Source organism: Erinaceus europaeus, chromosome 2, assembly GCF_950295315.1.
Source record: "Erinaceus europaeus chromosome 2, mEriEur2.1, whole genome shotgun sequence".
In the NCBI taxonomy this organism is placed as follows: domain Eukaryota; kingdom Metazoa; phylum Chordata; class Mammalia; order Eulipotyphla; family Erinaceidae; genus Erinaceus; species Erinaceus europaeus.
Window position 1 is genome coordinate 126,719,256 of NC_080163.1, and position 17,409 is coordinate 126,736,664.

The following is a 17,409-nucleotide window of genomic DNA, read 5'->3' on the forward strand; positions in this document are numbered from 1 at the left end:
ATCCAAAAAAAAACCCCAAAACCTCCAGGCTCCAGGTATTATTTCCCAGGCAGGGGTGAGTCTCTGATTGGCCAGGTATTTTGTCACTCAAATAGAGCTCCAGCCACTTAAATAAAGAAGGAAAACAAAAAGGAAAAAGGCTTGAATTGGCATCCCTGGTGAGACAGGAATCTCGGTAAAGAAAATAGCCCAGAATGGAGCCTGCTAGGAGCAGCTGTCAAGCCCCTGGGGGCTATTCCTGGGGGCTGTGGGGAGGGGACAGGGGTGAGCTTCAGAAAAAAATCAAAAGGTTTCCTTTCTTTTTACCCAGGCCTCTGTTTTCTAACCCAAGGGTGGTCTTATCTTTAGGATTCCTTATTCCCCCTACTGCTGATGGCCCAGTATCCTACCCTATCCAGAGAATTCCAGGTTACAAGCTGCTGCTTGTTGGAGCACACACCAGCTGCTGTTTGCATGTTGCCATCTTGGGTCTCCCCCCCCCAAGTTAATTCTTAAAGGTTGCTGGATTCTATTGGTAGAAAGGTCATATAGGGAAAAGACACAGGACAAAGAATGACACTGTCCAGTGAACAGGCACCTCTAACTACCTAGGCTGCAGGGAAGGACAGAATTTCCACTTTTAGCCCTTCCTGCCTAACATTCTTTTTTTCTGTAGTTCTTCTAGCACTGATCTGTTTATTCCCTTAAAATAGTATCAGTCATTAAAATTCTTTAGAGGGGATTAAGCAGCATTTAGTGTCTTGTGCTTTACCCTATTTGAATGAAATATGTTAGAAGAAGGCACTGCAGGCCTCTAGAAAGTTGGTCAATTTGAATTGGAGTTGGGGTGGGACAGGCCCAGTTCAGTTAGGCAATAAAAATAGAGTTTTATCTGTGTTCGTAATTATTTTGAAAAGGTTTTTAACCATTGCAACTGAATCCTTTCAGAACCCGCTCTCTTTCTCTCTCTCATTTTACCCAAGTTGCTATGAGAACATGAATCATCTCTTTAGCACAATGACAGCAAGTGTAGCATTTAGTAGCGGACCCTGATTTTTCACTGTTTGTTCTTTGCTCTCAACAAGATAAGCTGTTGTTATTTCTTTCTTCTTGAACAAGCACACCATGATTGCTGAAGTGGTAAGAATAATTGGACCAAATAGTCATGCGATTAATGCAAACAGAGAGAATTCATCTGTTTCGAGTATAGTAAATGCACTTCTGAAGATGCGGAGAGCTTGCTTTTTCTGTTTATTCTTGGGCTGGAGAACAAATGTTGCTGAGTTCACTGCCACAGATTCCTGTGTTTCTCCCAGGGGGTGGAGACCTCAGATGAACTGAGGAAAGAAAAATGAGGGCTATCTTGGGAGTGGGCAGGCATGAGGGAAAGGGCTATAGTTCTCGCCACAACCTTTCCACTTTGGGGAGGGGGGTGTAAGAAGACAGACATATGCTTTCTCATGGATATTTTACACTTAAAAGGATTTGTGACCAGTTGAAACAGGGGAAAACTGACATTGTTCAGACCCTTCAAGTTGTCTAGCTCCACGTCAGTTTTCATGTTTGTTTAGTTGTCCCAGGCATGAGGTAGATCCTGCCATCTCCAGTGGATAGATGAGGGACTTGAGATTCTGAGGCAAGTCTCTAAACTCATAAGACTGGTGTTGGAATCCAGGTCTTTCTGGCTCAGGGTTGTGATGAAGGTACCAGCTTTGGGTCCAGACTGCCTACTTTTATTATTATTGTCGTAGTTCTTATTGTTATTGTTAGTGATGTCATTGTTGTTGGATAGGACAGAGAGAAATGGAGATGAGGGGAAGACAGAGAGGGGGATAGAGATAGAAAAAGAGAGAAACCTACAGACCTGCTTCACCTCTTGTGAAGTAATTCCCCTGCAGGTGGGGAACCGGGGGCTCGAACTGGGATCCTTAAGCTGGTCCTTGTGCTTTGCGCCACCTGTGCTTAACCAGCTGAGCTTCTGCCCAAATCTCTGACTGCCTCCTTTTGAATCCCAGCTAATTATACCATGTAGAAGCTAAGTAACCCTGAGCAAGGAACTCTTCCTCTGAATGCCTCAGTTTGTCAATCTGTAAAATAGTAACAAACTGAGGGTTGTAGATCCTAGTATAGCCTAGTACCTACTAGAATTTACTAGGATTGTCTTAAAGATTAACTGAGTTATTATATGAAATGAACATAGCATTGTGCCTGGCAAACAGAATGTTCCCAACACACATACCACTGATCACCTAGTACTCTCTGTGACACAAAAATATATTTCATATCACAGCTAATGCCTTTACCTCATTTGTCTTCATGTTATCACACTGGTATGGCCTGGCCAGGTTAGTAGCATTAAATCCCATTTTTTCAGGTCACTTACTAACTTTGACAGCTTCCTTTTGTCTATATGGGAAAAACCTGAATATCCACTGATGATCTGCATTCCAGTTTCTCACTAACTCCCCATTACACTCTGGGCCAGTGCAATAAACATACTTCTCAATTCTCTGCTCTGACTTTCAGACCTGTTTCCCTCTATGGTCAGTCTGACTAGTCTCTGACTAAATCAATCTCTGCTCAGAAATGCCCCACAAAACTTGAGTCCTCAGAGATATCAAGCCTTCCCCAGTTCCTAGAGCAAACTATTGGTGGTAATGAAGTCAGTATTTTTTATTCACTGATGGGTGCCACCCTAGGAATCTTTTTCATGGTAGCATATATGGGAGAGGGAAAAGACTGAGAATTACTGCATTGACATTGCCCACCATCTCTCTGTTTCTTGTTATCTCCTTTTCTTTTTGTGTGATTTGCAGAGGGTCTGGTAGCCCTCAACGTCTAGGTAACTTGGGGATTCAGTACAAGAAAAGAAGCATGATTCTGGGGCCAGGCATATAGCTCAGTACATTGGAGCATAAGATTTGTATACCTGAGGGACCATGTTGAATTCCCTGTATCACTATACACCAGAAATAACCATTGCTCTGCCTTCACCCACACATAAAAGGTAAGTATTAGGTCAGCAAAATAGCTCACTTTGATAGTGCTTTGCCATGCATGGGACCCAGGTTCAACCCTGGTTTCCAAAGCACTGGAGGAAGCTTTAGCTTTGGTGCTCTAGTATCCTCTCTCTCTCTCTCCCTCTCTCTCTTTCTCTCTCACTGTCACTCTCTGTGTCTCTCTCTCTCTCTTTGCCTTTCTTTCTGAAAAAGTTAACTTAAGTGGTATAACTGACCACAGAAAAACATTTAAAAAAAATTTATTTACAAAAAGGAAACATTGACAAAACCATAGAACAAGAAGGGTATAGCTTCACACAGTTCCCACCACCAGAACTCTGTATCCCATCCCCTCCCCTGATAGCTTTCCTATTCTTTATCCTGCTGGGAGTATGGACCCAAGGTCATTGTGGAATGCAGAAGGTGGAAGGTCTGGCTTCTGTAATTGCTTCCCCACTGAACAGGGGTGTTGATAGGTCGATCCATACTCCCATCCTGTCTCTCTCTTTCCCTAGTGGGGAAGGGCTCTGGGGAAGTGGAGCTCCAGGACACATTGGTGGGGTTGTCTGTCCAGGGAAGTCTGGTCACATCCTGCTAGCATCTGGAACCTAGTGGCTGAAAAGAGAGTTAATATACAAAGCCAAACAAAATGTTGAATAATCATGGACCTAAATGCTGGAATAGAGTAGATGAAGTGTTGGGAGGTTCTCCATTTTGTAGATAGTTAGTAGGCATATTTTAGTTATATTCCTAACTAAAATATGCCTACTAAAATATGCTATTCCACTGCAGAATACTGTGCCCCAGTATGGTTCCGTAGCCCCCATGTCCACTTGGTCGATTCCAAATTATATTCCTCCATGAGGATAATTTCTGGAACCATCCGTTCTACCCCGGTTCCATGGCTGCCAGTTCTTAGCAACATCGCCCCGCCAGATATTCGTCCGGATGCGGCATCATCTAAGTTCATTTCCCAAGTCTACGCTCGACTGGACCTGCCAATATACGCGGATATCTTCGCCCACCCTGTCCAACGCTTGACATCTCGTCATCCAATCTGGTCCCCTATGCCTACACTGAACTTCTCTGTTCCAGACTCTTGGAAACAGAGTTGGCAGTCAGCTGAGGTAAAGAACAAACACCTCATCACAGACCCCTGCAAGCGTCAACCCGGCTTTGACCTAGCACGTTATGATTGGGCCCTCCTCAATCGCTATTGAACAGGCCATGGCCGGTGCACCGCTATGTTCCATCTCTGGGGAGCCAGAGACGACCCGAACTGCCCCTGCGGCTACAGACAGACTATGACCCACATAGTCAATGACTGCCACCTCTCCAGATTCAAAGGAGGTCTCGAAACTTTACATCAGGCTCAACCTGACGCTGTTGACTGGCTACGGAAGAAGGGCAAACTCTAGAAGAAGAAGAAAGTTATATTCCAAAGAGCCTGTAGCTATACTAGTGTTTGTTTGTTTGTTTGTTTTGCCTGAGCCTAAAATCTGATATGCAGGTGGATCCTAATTATTGTCTGGGGAGATGATATCATGGCTGGGAAAAGGACCATAAAGTTGGATCAAGGAAGAGAGTAGCTCCCTAATATGGGAAAGGGGTATAAATATTACTGTAAACCCTATCGATTTGATGTGATCTGGGGCCCATAATTAGCTTAGAAGCCTGTGTGACCTCTACATCCCTCTAGATCTGAGCTTACATTCTGTGTCATGAGTAGGAATATTTATTTTAATCCAACCCCAGAAGCAGGAGTTGTAATTTGACACCTAGGAAAGTAGAACTAAGGATTCTCAGCAGAGAGAAAAACTTCTACAAAGTAGTGCTGGCATGGTCTGGGAGGTGGTGCAGTGGATAAAGTGTTGAATTCTCAAGCATGAGGTCCCAAGTTCAATCTCAGTGACACAGTAACAGAGACTTGAAAATCCATACAGTGCACACATCTCAGTTTAAATGGATGATGGAGAGGTGAGGAAATGATACTGTGAGTTCTCACCAATCAGGGATAGTATGTTTGGTTCATCTAGGCCTCCTCAACCTTCTCTCATCCTCTGGAATCTGACTGCAGTACTGAGCTTGCTTCTTCTTTCATTTTGATAAATTATTTCACCATTTTTCTTAATTGTTTCCTCTCAGTATTCACTAAAACGAATGAAGATTAAGTCTAGTGAAATAAATAAAGCACCTTACAGGGACTTTGGCCAAGAGAGCCTCATCTATATGTGTTTATGCTGGAAGCAATGAATCCAATGGATGCCATCTGACCTTAAATGGGTGCTCCATCCTGACTTGCTGAGTGTGTTCTGTCCTCCCGCTAAAAGGAAACCCATTTTCTAATCTGGGATTTCCAAAGGGCAAGACAAGGGGAGAATTGCATAATTTAGGCATGCTCTCAAGTACCAGAGGCTTGGAGGCCATTATATGAGTGAGATGCAGAATAGACCTATGAAACTGATGATGGCTTTTTCATCTGATGAGTGGGAATGAGGAAGCTCAGAAAATAACATTCATTACCAGTTTTATAACGTTATAGAATTGGGGTGAATAACACATGCCATGCCCTCAGCTCATCTCTGTGTTTGAGTGTGCACCATCTTGACCTTCAGCTGCTGGCACCTGCTTTGCTCTGCCCAAGAGCTTTTTCTGACTGGTACCCTACCCCTTCTGCCCATACTGGGAAGCTCCCCTTCAACAAAGTATCCACAAGGGTCCTCTTAGCCTCTCATTCAATGTGAGCATACTTAATGCTACTTTCTGTTCCACACATATTCTCTGAGTGAGTTTTATTTATTCCAGATGATCTCTTGCTTGGTAGTAATTTCTTTTCTTTTCTTTCTTTCTTTCTCTCTTTTTCTTTCCTTTTTCTTTTCTTTTTTTTAGCAGAGACAAGGCCTCATGTATGTGTGATTACATCACTTCTGAGCCAATATATATATATATATTTTGATTTCAGAGTGAGAGAGAAACAAAAAGAGAAAGATACCACAGTACTTATCCACCATCTGAGGAGCTTCTCTGGTATCTTATTGCTCCCATGTAGTTCTGGTGTTCAAACTGAAGCCTAACACATGGTAAAATGGGTATGCTACCTGTCAGGTGAGCTTTCTTCTGGCCGTATACATTTTGTTTTCTTTTTTTAAAACATCTGTTTAGTATTTTATATACATACATATATATATATATATATATATATATATATATATATTTATTGGATAGAGACATCCAAAAATCAAGAGATAAGGGGGGTGATAGAAAGGGAGAGAGCTAGAGAGACACCTGCAGCACTGCTTCACCACTCACAGGTGAGGACTGGGGGTTGAACCGGAATCCTTGCACATTGTAAAGTGTGCTCAATAAGGTGTGCTCCACACAGTCCCCCAATGTTTTCTTTTTCTATGTATTATTGCTTTTCCTTCCTGAACTGCCTGCCTGCCTCCTCCCTTGTAAATGTCTCCAGGAATTACAGCTTATTAGGAGCAATTGTCAAAGTGTTTGTTAAAGATTGCTTCCTAACCAGAATTTCATAGTTTATGGGATCAAGTTTTAGTTCTCTTCAAGGTAGGGTATCATTTCTTTTTCTTTTCCATTTTATGGTAGAGGACAGGGAATTAATACTTTATATATAGTTGTTGACACATAGGTACAACCTCTCATCTCGCCATGCTAGGTATCTGCAGTTCCCCACCTACCCAAGTCCCTTTCCATCATCATGCTCCAGGACCTCAGTGCCTTTCTACCCAATCCTATTCCCTCCTTCCCTGAAGTCCTTTACTCTGGTGCAGTAGAGCACACCTAGCCATTTTCTAACTAAAGATCTAATTATGTAACTTTGATGAACATTTTCCTTTTCTTTTGGGAGTGGGTATTTGTCTTCCTTCTAAGCCCTCTCTTTTAGCATACCTGAATATCTTCCAGCTGAACTACAGTCTCCTCTAACTCCTGGCATGGTTTGGTCCCTTGCTTCAGGCTTGGTAATTTGAGGGTCCCCTGGTCACTATGATTGTTTTGACAATGAGAACAGGACCCAAGTTGTAGGCAGGTAGCAGATGCGTTACTTCATCTCCTGGGGAAAATGTGTGAATCTGGAAAGGTCTAAATTAGGACCTGCTACTCTACTGTGCCCCTTTGAGCAAGGACACGGGAAGGATCAGGGAGGAAATTGACAAAGAAATAAAACATGGAAGCCATTGTGTAATCCTATTGCCAAAAGGAGGTCTGAAGCTAGAGATTAATGTCAGGGTGTTCATCTAATTAATCCAAAGACCCCATTTTTGGTGAAAGTGGTTTGGGTTCAGTCTTCTATTTCTGGAAAGTACAGATATCTAACTTATATACAAGTACAATAATTTCACAAACAGTGGCTACAATATTATGCTTTCAATGAGCCTTATAATCCTCTGGACTTTGGCTCAGCAAATAGCTAAAATGGGCACCCAGAATTAGTGGGTGGAGGTGGTAACTCCCAACACTCTTCACCCCACCCACAAATCCCTACCCATCCCTGCCCAGGATCAGGCTCCTTCCTGCCCCAAACAGAGAGAAAACGGATTTAAGTGACTTTTATGTCTCCAGCAGCAGACATTTATTGTGGTCATAAAATGATTTCCCAGAGATTCTAGCCAGGCAGGCAGCCTTTGTTTTCTAAATTTACCAATCAGTGGCAATTTGCTAAAATAATCATCTTCACGTTCACTGTTAATAATCTTGCTTCAGGCTGTTACAACCAAATGGTTGGTCACTTCCAGTAATGGCCAATTTTTCAGGGATTATTGCTGAAATGATTAGGCGCACCATGATTTCCCAGGGCACATACTTTGGAGTTGATCCATTAGCAAATAAAAAGGCTTCTGGGCTGACTTGGAAAGTGGGGGATGCTTATCTGAAAAGGTAAATATATGTCATTAAGTCTAGTTTTTGTTGTTTTTGTTTTTTGTCTTTTATAGCTAAATCGTGGCTTTCCATTTTTCTTCGCCATTATTGTTAAAATACTTAGTCACTAGACAGACTGCATCTTTGCTTGCTGTAAGCCTTTCATTGAAGCTGATGGTCGTGGGACACATTTATAGCAAACCAGGTGAATCAATTTGTCCCCTTAGAGGAAATATCCATTCTTGAGGGTCTTGAATGAGACAGGCACTGGCCTAGAAATTTTGTACAATGTCTTATTTCAATGCAAAGCTCCAGTTTCTAGTTTGCAGACAAGAAGACTGAACCCCAGGGAGGTTAATTTACTTATTGCAGGTTACACAGTAAGGAGGCACACTGCCCACATTTGAAGTCAGTATTCTTCCTGTGCAGAAGGAAGTCTGACTCTCAGTCAGCACCACTTGCCCAACTCTACACTTGTGCCAGGGCCAGCTATGGCACCTGGCAGCCCAGCCCCCAGGTAGCAGGCAGGTTAGAACACTGGCAGGTAGAGCATGGGAAACCACAGCTCTGTTGTCCTGGTTTGCACGTTGCAGCCTGGTTCACACCCAGTGCCTGAATGTCTCCTGCGAACCCTGGGCTTGCAGCCCAGTCTCCAGCAACTGGAGGGGCAAGGTGCAAGGAGGAGGTAGAGAATGGGACCTGTGGCAGAACATGACCTGGCCTGAGAAATACTCTTAAGTTTTTTTGATCTTTATTTATATCTTGAATAGACAGCCATAAACCAAGAGGGAAAGGGGAAATAGAGATGAAAGAGAGACAAAAAGACACCTGCAGCAACCTGCTTCATCACTTGCAAAGTGGGGAGACCAGGAACCCAAACCTGGGTCCTTGTGCATTATAACATGTGTGCTCAGTCAGGTCAAGCATCACTCAGTCCCCCCAAATATTCTGGTCTTCTAAGTTAAATGGTGGACAGTGTCTATCCCCTCATTGCTGCTTCAGTGGGTATTTTGTAGAAGGTCTCCATAAAGCCTGGACTGAGTAAGGAAAAGTCAGACCTTGATATTTTCCCTTGGCATCCTCTACACAGAGAAGCAAATTGGGACGCAGATGCCATAGCCTGAGGGAATAAATGAACAAAGGTGGAGGCAAACATTGTCTAGTCTTTAGACCAAAACAGGGCCAAAGCTAGCCATTCCCTGGCATTAGAATATTATGTATGACACCAGAAAGTTGAGCATTCTAAAATGGATCAATGTGAGCACTAGAAAGAGATGCTCGCATGGCACAGAAACTATATGACGCACCAGAAAAATGCTAATTCAAACCACATTGAGATACCACCTCACACCTGTGAGAATGGCCGTCATCCACAATACAGGAGAGGCTAAGTGTTGGAAAGGGTGTGGAGAGAGAGAGAGAGAGAGGGAGAGAGAGGAACTCTATTACACTGCTGGTGGGAATGCAAACTGGTACAACCGCTACAGAGAACAGTAGGGAGAATCCTTAAACAAATACAGATGGAAATACCTTATGATCCAGCAATTCCACTCCTAGGGATTTACCCAAAAGATATAATAACACTAATTTGAAGGGATATATGTACTCCCATGCTCATAACTGCCATTATTAACAATAGCAAAAATATGGAAACAATCAAAATTCCCTTCAACAGATGACTGGATAAAAAGTTATGGGACATATACTCCATAGAATATTACTCAGCAATAACAAAGATGATATGGTGTCTTTTGGAATAAAATGGATGGAATTGGAGAAGATTATGCTTAGTGAAGTAAGAAAGTAAAGGACAACTGTAGGATGGTTTCACTCATGTGGAATCTAGAGAATTGAACACAGGAACTCAAAAACAAACAAACAAAAAGCCAACCCATATCCAAGACTATGGAAAACAATAGTTGTTATCTAAAGAATGGGGGTGGGGTGATACACAGACTTTGGTGGTGGGAAAGGCATGAAATTATAATCTCATAAATCACTATTAATTTAACATGTCATGGGGGAATAGATTTAATACTTCAAGTTCTATAACCACCTAGACTAAGTGTACATATTTTCTTTAGCCTAAGTATTTAATATTTCAGAATTGTAAATCAAATTCTGACACTGGGCTTAAATTACTCAAGGAACTCTAAATAAATATATGTAATTTTATTCATTTATTTGTTATTGATAGATACAGAGAATAATTGAGAAGGGAGAGGGGAGATAAAGAGGAAAAGAGACAGAGAGACACCTGTAGCCCTACCTCACCACTCTTAAACTTTCTCACTACTGGTGGGGGCCAGGGGCTTGATCCTGGGTCTTTGTGCAGTGTAATGTGTGTGCTTAATCATGTATGTCACCACCCCTATAGTTTTTTTAAATATCTAAGTTACCTATAACCTTAGGCTAGATGGATCAAAATAATTTACCTGTCAGTATCTAAGATAAGGTAAATAGTAGATACTCCTAAAGGCACAACACATAGTGAGGTCAGGTATATTACTGTAGATAATAACCATTGGATTTTTGTAGAAAAACAAATCTGTAACTAACTTAGTTATATTAATACTTAATGATTGCTATTTGAAGAAACTCATCCTGACATTGCAAGGAACCCTTCCCATTCTCCTTAAGATCCTTATTTCTCCTAGTCCTGGAACTTCTAGGACTATGCCAATATTTACTGATATTTCTTCTCACTGATCCCTTACCTTCATACTACTGCTGTTGACTTCAACTAAAATCAACACTTCCAGTGCTGCTATTGCTGAATGACAATGTAGAGCATAACTTCAAGTAGACTGGTACTGAGAATCTTATGAAGTTAAGTAAAATTGCAGGTTTAATACATTGTTGTAGAAGCCAGGCTCTTCTGACTCAGATAGATAAACTTATTGTCCAGCAGGTCCAAAGAATCTCTGCAGGCCTGTAAAAGAGGCAGCTAAAACAGATTGACTTCCAGGTATATTCAGTTGCTGTCCCAGAGGCAATGTTTGAAAAGTAATCAAACAGTTGTCCTAAGAAAAAGGGATCCTAGTAGGGATGATTTTTTTATTTTACTTTTTATTTTGTAGTAGTTTTTGCATGTCCCACCAGTGTTAACACTGGGGCTCTATACATGTAAAACTCCACCATCATTCCCAGAGGCTGCTGTTATTATTATTTTCTTTCTTTTTGATAGAGGGTGAGGGACATGCAAAAGAGAAGGGGAGATACTTGCAGTACTGCTCCACTGCTTATGAAATCCTCTCTCCCCTTCAGGTGGTACCTAGGGTTTGAACCTAGGTTATTGTTCATGGTAATATGTGAGTTCTACCAGGTGCACCAACCCCCCACACACACACCCATCACCCTACAGTTGGATTTCTTTATTTTAAATTAAACAATTTGTATTTGATATTGATAGCTTGTTATAAGATATTAAGATGAAAATTTATGGTTCCATACCACATCTACCACCAAAGTTCTATATTCCTACCCTCCCAACCTCCCAAAGATAACAATAGTTTTCACAAGTCTTAGTTTGCTTGCTTCTGTTTTATTTGGATTTTCTTTTTGAAAGTTCATGTAAATAAGATCTCTAGATTACACATCTGAGTGAAATCACCTGCTAATTGTCTTTCATCTCTTTACTTATATTGATAAGCACCTCCAGCACCTCCAGTTCCATCCTTTGTCCCAAAAGACACAGTCTCATCTTTTTCTTTTTTAACTGCAGAGTAGTATACCATTTATACCCCATAACTTCTTTAGCCAATTATCTAATGATGAACATGTAGACTACTTCCATTATTTGGCTGTTGTGAGTAGTAGGATTGCTGGGTCACATTCCATTTTGATTTGTTTAAGGATTTTTCATACCGTTTTCCAAAGGCGCTATACCAGTTTATATTCCCACGAGCAGTGAAGCAGAGTTTCCTTTTCTCCATAGCCTCTCTAATACCTGTCATTTCCTGACCTGTTGATCTAAGCCATTCTGTCAAAAGTGAGCTGGTACCTTGGTGTTATTTTAATTCACATTTATCTAATGATAAGTGAAGTGGAGCAATTCTGTACATGTCTGTGGTCCATGTGTATCTTTTTTTAAAAAAGCTGTTTAGTTCTTTTAACTACTTTTTAACTAGGATTTTTTTTTTTTTGCTTCTTTTGTAGATGTGTACCAATTCTGTACAGATGTTTGATATCAGTCACTTGTCTGATGTGTGATGTGCAAATATCTTCTCCCATTTACTGGGTTGCCTGGTTATCCTTATATAGTTTGCTTTCGATGTGTAGATGCTTTTTAATTTCATGTAACACTGTTTATTTATTTATTCTTTTCATTCCCCAAGCCCAGGGGTTGAGTCTCCAAATACATCTTACATGTGAAGAACCTGCAAAGTTTTACCAACATTTTTTTCTATAAATTTTAGATTTTCTGCTCTAATATCTCGATCTTTAATCCATTTTGTTTTGACCTTGGTGTATGATGTTAGTTGGTGGTCTAGCTTCACTTTTCTACATGTGGCTGTTCAATTTTCCCAGCACTATCTGTTGAAGAGACCTTTTTTTACCCCCATTGAATGGTTTTGGCCCCTTTGTCATATATTAGGTAGTTGTGTATGTGTGGGTTCATTTCTGGGCTCTCAATTCTGCTCCATTGGTCTAAATGCCCATTTATATTCCAGTACCATTGCTGTTTTGATTACTATTTCTATGTAATATAAACAAGTTGGGGAGTGAGAGACCTCTCTCCTTTTTTCTCAGAAGTGCTTAGGCAATTTGTGGCCTTTTGTGGTTTAACACAATTTTTTTGGACAAGTTGTTCAATTTGCTTGAAAAATGCCATTGGAATTTTGATAGGGATTGCCATCATTCTCAAAGGGGAAAAAATGAAAGCTTCCCCCCCCCCTATTTTTGGAAACCAGACAAGAATGTCCACTATCTCCACTCTTATTTAGCATAGTTCTTGAAATCCTCACCACTGCAATCAGACAAGAAAGAGATATCAGAGGCATACAATTTGAAAATAAGCCATCAAACTATCACTATTTGCTAATAGCATGATATTCTACCTAGTAAACCCCACAGAAACTCCACCAAAAACTACTAGAAATGATTATTAAATTAAGTAGAGTAGCAGGATACAAAACAATACATATAAATCTGTGGCATTTCTATATACAAACAAGGAGTCAGAGGACAAGGAAAGAAAAGGCTCTATCCTATTTACAATTGAACCCCAAAAGATGTGAATCTCACATCTCAGGGTGAATCTCACAAAGAAGGTGAAGGACCTTTACAATGAGAACTACAAGACATTGCTAAAAGATTTAAAGAAAGACACACAGAAATATGTTTCTGGATTGGAAGAAAAAGCGTTATTAAAATGGCCATTCTACCAAAAGCAATCTAAAAATTCCATTGCAATCCTCCAGTTAGATTTAAAGCATGGACAAAGTAGTAAAATTAATTGTCACAATATCTGCTTCTACTTAGGAATGAAAACAAAAAGGCCTGTGGATTGAGAGTGCAGACATGGAGAAAATGGTGTCAAACAGACTTGCATTTTGATGACTCACTAGTTTTTAAAGCTCTTGTGTTGTCTTTGTTCTGTAAACCCTTAAACTAGACTTTCTGAAAATGGGCTGACATCAATTAAAAAATAAGAAACAAATTTTGTAAGCTGATGATGACTGGTAAGTATTTTAAAGGAGTATACTTCTCCAAGTGAGATTTTTATAGTCACTTTATCCAGAATTGATGAGAAACTCAGCGGCCTGGTCTGAGGTAGGCTCAGAATAGAGAACTTGAAATGACTAGTTTAAATCCTCCCCTCTGGCTAACATGTCATGATTGACTCCTAGGTCTACCTGGAGTCCCTTACTGGATTATTGGAAAGCAGTTTTCTGATCTTCTTGTCTCCTTAGCCATGAGAAATATTTCATGAAGCTCAGGAAAATGATGAGTGTCAGGAAGAAATACATTCTTCAAATTGATTTGACTAGTCTCAGACACACTGATTTGGGACAGATCTCTGTTTTCCTCATTTGTGCAACCAGATCAACTACATACCTTTCCCAGACCAGGTTCTCACAGATGTTTGGGTGGTTGAACAGAGCTGAGTCACTGACTGCAGCTGACAAAACTGCTCAGGGTTTGCGTGCTTGGAGATTCACTACCTATTTCTTGCTTTCCAGTCTCAGGCTAGAATTTGTCATGGACTTTGACCACAGAGTAAAGCCCAGGTTTCATCACTGCTCTCTCCTTTGTGGAAGGTAGTACATTCCATCGTCACCTGAGACATGCCAGAGCCTCTGAGTCTTGGTCTCAATTCACGTCTGAAGCTGGGCTTTGTGTCTGTGTTAGAAAACCTCTCTGTATGCAGTGGAGCTTGCCAAGTGAATCACTCACTGCCCTTGGTGTCACAACTGACTTTTAGAAATTCAGCAAAAGCAGAACGACTTCTCAAGAGATGGAAACCCTTTTCAGATTGTGCTCCTCTCCAGGCACATGGAAGACAAAGTTGACCTCAATGAGATCACTACAGACAACAAAGCCTGAACAAATTTTGAGGATTACAATTAAGTCAAGAAGCTTCCTCATGAATTCCCCCATTTGTTCTGCAAGTTAATCCAAGGAGTTCAGCAAGGGAAAGATGATCCCTATTTACAGACAGGGGCTGAAGTGTGAAGGGAGCAGGAGGTTTTCTCGGAGCAGAGAGTTCCTGCAGCTAGAGATAGAGTTTTTTTTTACCCTTTGGTTCCAGTGCAATCATTTTGCCTGTGTAAAAATAAAGAAAATCATTCTCACAACATACATTTGAATACAGCTCTCCCATTTCCTGGTTAACCAACTCTAACATTACCTTAACCTCTCCTTAGTGTCTTTTATAACAGCTGTAAAATCTTTCTCACAGCATCATTGGGAAGCTAAATAAGAGGGTTTTTTTTTTTTAACTTATTCATATAGTATACACTGAATACACCGTTCTCCTCTTTCATTCATCATCTATGCACTGGGTTCCTAGAATGTTCCAGAAACTCTATTAGATCTGAGGAATGGAGGAGCAGACAGGATGCACAATTCCCCTGTCCTCATGGGGTTCACAGAGCATTCTCCACAGCCTTTTAGGTCAAGAAATAGCAAGTCCTGCATAATCATGCTCCTGACTTCCTGCAAACTTACCTTTTTGACCACCCTTCCTCTATGCCTTATTCTTTTAGCTTCTGGAACCTATCCAACCTATCCTTTCTACCACAGGGATACTGTCCATACTGGCTTCCCTACTTTTCTTGTGACTGTTTCTACTCTTCATTTTCATCATCCCTTTTATACTTTCTTCAGGATATAATTATCTATTGTTATTTCTTGATCCCTCATGTTTTTTGTCTGTCTCACACAACATCATGAATTCCATAGCAAGTGATATATTCCACAATCTGGCACACATTAAAAAGTAGAAAGGGACATAAATGAGAGGATTATGACTGGATTTGTGAATAAATGGGCATATCCACAAATACTTCTGAAATTATTTAAATCACATATGCACACATGTATATATAATTATGTGACATGTGTATATATACACACATACACATGTCACAACTGCATTTATCCTGTAGTCTGGTGAGTTATAAATCTAGGCTGGCAGATATTAGGCACAAGAATTTCTACTTCTGGAAGTAACTGTTGTCCCCACTCAGCATTCTTCCTGTGCCCAGCCCACCTCCAATCCAAGGCATCCTCTTGACCTAGTAAACTTCCTCTGTCAAGAGGATGTGACTTCTGTATGGGAGAGTCCAGGTTACCAGGTTAGAGACCGTGCAGACTCCTACAACTGGGCCCTTGCTCCATTCATCTTCATTTCTCAGCATGCCAAGATGAGAGAGTTTTCTCCTGACCTCTTTGGAAAGAGAGAGAACAAATTCCTCTTTGTGTAAACCCAGGATTCTACCTTTTGCCTCAGGTTTTAACTATCTACCCTCAGTCAGAACACAGGGAGGCTTTAGAGATTTTCATCTGTAGGGCTTTGAACCCTCATCTTCATTCTCAACACCCTGGACACTCAGGCTTTTATCTTGGATATATTTCTCTGCCTTGAACCTCCCAGTTCATATCCTTTATGCAGCTTCCCATTTGACCTCAAGTAATGATTTCTCTTGTTTGTGAAAGTTGATTTTCTCTGAATTCCTCAGGCTTCTGCCCCCTAGCTTTGAATCAGGCTTTTCTTGGTTCTGGGGAGTGAGGTGGGGGTAGAGGGAGCATTTAGTGATTTCTGGACATGTGTGGTTGTAGCTACTGGAGAAGGCAGTAAGCAAGGAAGCACAGGTCAGTCCTGCAGCAAAGAAGAATAATCTGCCACCGCCCAAGACATTGGTATAGAGGTTGAAAGACTTTTCTCTAGAGCGGTGCTGGAGCCTTTCCTAATATTTTGGCATTTCTTTCAGAAGCCTACCATGTCTGGTTTATGCCATACGCACATCTACAAACCAAGTTCATTGCTTTTCAGGTTCCCTGAGTCCAGCTAGCCCAGGGCAACCATGCCACGTGAGTAAAAACTCCCACAGCATGCCTCCACGTGTCCATCTGTGTGGGTGTGATAATGCCACCTCAGGGAATTCAATCCAAAAAAAAATGCAGAGTTAATTGGCATAAAAATTCCCACAGCCAGGGTATAATGTATGGGCACGGCTCTTATTGTATGGTTGTTGTTACATCCTCCCTCATCATCTCTCTTTACTATATCTGTATCTATTCTCTAGGTATGTATCTATTCTCTCTCTACTATATCTGTTATATAATGTGTTCTTTGTCTTTTGGCCATTGCCTGGGGAACCTGTTAATCTTCTGATAACTTTTACTAGCTCCAAACTGGGATAAAGTGTCAAAAGTGAATTTAATTTCCTGTAACTATTAGATTTTCCTGTGAACACCTTTGGCTTGAACTCAGTGTGTGTTGGAGAATTTCCTTTTTTCAAACCATGAGTCACTTAGTGAAAGGGTGGGATGAATCTGTGCCACTCTAAGACTATTAGCTTGGGCAGTCAGTTCTTGGGCTCAGAGACTCTGAGCATATTACTGTGGATGCAAGACAGACATAACAACTGCTTCTGAATGGGGCAAGCCATAAGCTCCAATCTTCTACCTATAATATCTTTGCCCTGTACAATCTTAGAGACTGAAGTTTAATTCTTCCTACATGCTGTGAACACATTAGAAACCTATGCACATTTTAAAAAAGAAAGTATGAAACATTTTAAAATGAATGACATTAGAAAGAAAATGTTACAAGACACGTCTGGGACTGAGCTATGATGACTATGTCACAGAATGTTGGGTCTCTCTCAGAAAATAAATATACAATAACAGCAAATTTCATCAGAGAAGAGTTGAGATTTCTGGTAAAGAAAGGAACATGGCTACCTGAAGGTTGGTGAGAGAGAACTCCCAAATTCTGAGGCTTGGTGCAGTGGTACACCTGTTTAAACACATATGTTACAGTGCATAAGGATCTATATTCGAAACTTCTTCCCATCTGCAAGGTGTCTCTCCCTTGACTTTT